The sequence below is a fragment of the Triticum dicoccoides genome, chromosome 7B, assembly GCF_002162155.2.
Source record: "Triticum dicoccoides isolate Atlit2015 ecotype Zavitan chromosome 7B, WEW_v2.0, whole genome shotgun sequence".
NCBI lineage: Eukaryota > Viridiplantae > Streptophyta > Magnoliopsida > Poales > Poaceae > Triticum > Triticum dicoccoides.
The window spans coordinates 305,810,683-305,815,564 of record NC_041393.1 but is presented as its reverse complement, the minus strand read 5'-3'; positions in this window follow the sequence as shown (position 1 = coordinate 305,815,564).

Genomic DNA, 4,882 nt, shown 5'->3' with positions numbered 1-4,882 from the left:
ACTCAATATAGCACATATACTTGGCCAGTTATCCTAAGAATATTAATCCACCTGGACTTTTAACTTGACTTCCAAAGAAGTTCTTAACGATCAAGCATTTTTGAGTTTTTAGTAAATTGAAATAATGTTGCACTTTGACAATACTATTCTGATTTTGCAAGTTAATAGAAATCCTTCAGTTTCATACCACTTTTTTAATCGCACATTTGGATGAGTATTAGTATAGGCTGTAATTTTTGGCTAGGAATCTATATATACAGAACCTAAACTGAAGACTCAATATAGCACATATACTTGGCCAGTTATCCTAAGAATATTAATCCACCTGGACTTTTAACTTGACTTCCAAAGAAGTTCTTAACGATCAAGCATTTTTGAGTTTTTAGTAAATTGAAATAATATTGCACTTTGACAATACTATTCTGATTTTGCAAGTTAATAGAAATCCTTCAATTTCATACCACTTTTTTAATCGCACATTTGGATGATTGCGACATTATCTCTTCTCAGAATTCCGCTTGCATGTTTCCAGTTGAGACAATAACTGAGTTTGATAAGTAACCACTATATTATTTTCTATGTGTACACATGTTGTCGCTCTGCTTGAGTCATCCATCTCCACATTACGAGCCCGAGACTTCCATCACAACAAACTATATGTATCCAGGTAGTGTCCAATATGTACACACAGGCTCCTCTCACAGGCCGACTAAGCTGATTGTAACTGAATGTGTGTGTGTGGCCGTGAAGCAGACTTTATCTTGGTCTGAGTATCAGTTCCCTTCAATGGTACAATTTTGGATACTATTTTCTTCTAGATGTATAGGTTTCTGCTGGTCCCATTGGCTGCTACATTTTAGTGATACGATAGCTCAATGTCATGCTCACCTATTGTTCTGTAAAAATGAAAAATCGACTTGACTGTATTTTGTACCTGTTTTAGTAATTACATGATGTGATTATTTTCATTCTAGATATGGAAATATTCTAAGGATTAAGCTTTTTGAGACGTTAAGGTATCTGATGATTAATTAGCCTCTGTAAGATTTATGCACTCATGTCATACAACCTAGATAATTCTCCTTGGATCTCCATAATTTCTAACTGAATATAGATGTATACTGACAGTAAATCCCGTTTTAGTAATTAGTTGGATATAATTGATAATTCTTTGACATGTTTTTATGAAATGTCTGCTTAAATCAACGTTAGATGCTCCCATAATCGATTACTTTTTGGATATGAATTATTACTATAAGAAGTATATTGGTTCTCTGGTGTTTTCAGTTCTTACAATAAACAAATTATATTGTTTTCCACTAATCATTTCTCATGTAGTTTTACTCTGCAGTATGCATCTTTTGCTTCATAACTCATCTGTTCACAAGATTGATGCCTAGAAATTTCAGCCTTCCGTGCTAAATGTCGTCTGCTCATTTGTAACGGCATAGAGATAGGAACGAGCAATTCATCTTAAGTTTGAGAAAGTGGCGGACAAAAGAGAACTGGACTATTGTTGCTGAGCGCTAGCTCTGGCCGCATGATCATCTATATATATAGTTTTCAACAGTGAATGTATCCTGATTGGTATAGCACAAATGGAAATCTTACTTTCTTCTAACTCTTAATTTCAAGATGAACTGGAGAGGGGAATTTGTACTAAGTTTGGAATCTATCACAGTAAGTGTGTATTTGCGGTATTGATGTACAGTTATTAAGAAAGTTACATTTTTCAGCTGTTGTGCTACTGAGAAGGAAGCATGGCTGAGAATTGCTCTGGCTGGAGTTGAATGTCTTTGTGACTGAATACTAGAGACGCTGACTTGCAGCCACTCTTTACAGTCCTACCACCTAGCTTTTATCTCTCACCTTCTGTTATTTTCATGTTAACACTGCCATTGGGGCAAATCTATATTGCTTATTGATGGGTCTAGCTATAGGTAGAATTCCATGTTTCCTACACTGTATTATACCCATTACTATTTGAATGTTGATTCTGACAATCTTAAGACATCCACCATAGTCGTGGCAACTCGAAAAACGTAAGCTGGAGAAATATCAAAATCACACGAAACCTCCCCTTAGCTAATACAATAAGGGATCGATTGAGGCTCTCTGTTAACAGCGCTTTGGTAAAAGTAAGCGTGTGGACGATGTTATAGTGAGCTACCATCACTTCTCATTACTGACTGTAATCAATATATATGTGTTTATGCCATAAAAGATGGATATTTGTCAAAGCCATTGTCGTGACATGTAATTACTTGCAGATCAACTATATAGTTTTGTTCGGATTGTAAAGTGGAAACGATAAAACCCTACAACTCATGTGTGATTGTCATTTGATTATTTACTTCCTCAAGTAGTATGGATATGGTGCTACCAGGATATTAAGTATATTCATGAAGTTGTATAAACCACGTTCTAGATTCACTTCTGTTATGCATATTTACTTTCCAGTTTTAGGACTGAAATCCATCTATTGTAATGAATTTGGTTGTATGGGCATTACCTATTTGACTTAGGCTTGCTTCATCACATATAGATTGCTTTTCTTTTCCCCACTGCTTGTATGGCCTAAAACTATCATGTATACGAGGCAAGTTGTTAGCAATGTTTCACATTTTCTTACTTGCAATACTATGCTTTCCTATTCAGGTGTTCCAAGACCCAAATCATCGGAAAAACAACACATATAACACTTTTTCCTTTTGAACTTTAGTTATCCTTATACAAGCCCCCATTCATTTTGTTTATATAGTGGTTAGAATAGTAACCATATGTGCTTGCTCAAAACTGATAAATGGAATATTTTCAAAGCACGTATGGTGTGTTCGCAATTTGGCGCAACGGGAGATTACTGAAAAATACTCATTTTTTCAACATGACATGGTCTTGAAATGGGATTCTACTACCAAATTAAAATGTGTAGGTATATCTCATTGTAGATGACACGTCTCTATTTTTATTAAAGGGGATTAAATTTGTTATCATATATACTTGCCCGCTACTAAAACAACTAAAACATGGAATTTCTGCGCCATTTTTTATCCAGCTGATGAACCGAGAAAAAAAGGAAGGGGATAGATAATCTTCGCTTGCTCCACCCCCTGCCGTTTCTTATTCAGCTCCTCACAGGCCACATGCATTGCTCTACGTGGGTTGGGCTAAATAACATATGAGCTATCCTAATACCTCCTGATCCCTATATCTCCGTATATGCACAACAAAGACATGTTTTTTTCTTAGGTTTCTTATCCTTTTCCCTCTTTTTTAGGAAAAATATGCATAGCCAGGTTTCTCATCATGATAACCATGTTTCCAAACTTGCTAAAAAAATACAACCATGCCAACTTTACTCTCTCATCATAGTGCCCATATTTTCAAACTGAGATATTCATATTATGCAAAGTTTCCCTTTTCTCAGACTATTATTTAACAACGTAATAAACATGTTTAAAGAATAGCATGATTTAGTTGAAGGTTCTTGCAGCATGAAACTATTTTCATCGACAACATGTTGGCAGCAGGTCTCTGCGCCATTTGGCGCAATGGGTCAACTAGTTTATATAGAAAGCAAAAATATCCCTAGCTTCTTGTATTATAAAATCAAATTCACGCATAAGAATGATAGTGGCAATCTTTTTAGCTATAGGATGATTAATGTTGGGAAGCTCGTAAAACACTTTTTGCAAAGCAGGATGAATGTGCACAAATTTTCTTTATAGTTTCTCAACAAGCATAACAATGGCAACCACATAACAATTTGTATTGATAAGAATAGATATTTTATTAATAGGCATAGATCCCGCACAATTGAAGAATTCTTGAATACCACTTTTTCCAATAATATTAACATCACCCACATGAAAAGTTTTTGCTTTGTAATTAGGAGGATTTTCAGTTTGATGATCCAAAGAACAATATCCAAGTTTTTCCTCAAGATGTTCAACGATAACCTCCCCGGATTCAGACATGTTGTTAACAAACCAATCTAGCAAACGAGCAAACCGAAAACGCACGAACGGAAGAGGGGCGAAGAAAAGGCAAATCTTTTCGAAAATCATTTTAGAAGTGGGGGAGAGGAAAACGAGAGGCGAATGGTGAATAATGTAATGCAAGAGATGCGAGTTTATGATGGGTAGTTGGTATGTCTTGGCATGGCGTAGATCTCCCGGCAACGGCGCCAGAAATTCTTCCTGCTACTTCTTGAGCCTGTGTTAGTTTTTCCCTTTAAGAGGAAAGGGCTATGCAGCAAAGTAGAGATAAGTATTTCCCTCATTTGAGAACCAAGGTATCAATCCAGTAGGAGATAATGCACAAATCACCGAATACCTGCACAAACAATCTTACAACTTGCACCCAACGCGATAAAGGAGTTGTCAATCCCTTCACGGTTACTTGCAAAAATGAGATCTGATAGAGATAGATTAATGATAAAGTAGATATTTTTGGTATTTTTGGTTTATGAATCGGAAAGTAAAAGATTGCAAAATAGTTCACCAGAAACTAATACTGTAGATCGGAAACTTATATGATGGAAAATAGACCCCGGGGCCATAGGTTTCACTAGTGGCTTCTCTCAAGATAGCAAATAATACGGTGGGTGAACAAAGTACTGCCGAGCAATTGATAGAAAAGCGCAAAGTAATGACAATATCTAAGGCAATGATTATGAATATAGGCATCATGTCCGTGTCAAGTAGACCGAAACGATTCTGCATCTACTACTATTACTCCACACATCAACCGACTCCTGCCTGCATCTACAGTATTAAGTTCATGAAGAACAGAGTAACGCATTAACTAAGATGACATGATGTAGAGGAATTAACTCAAGCAATATGATGAAAACCCCATCTTTTTATCCTCAATGGCAATA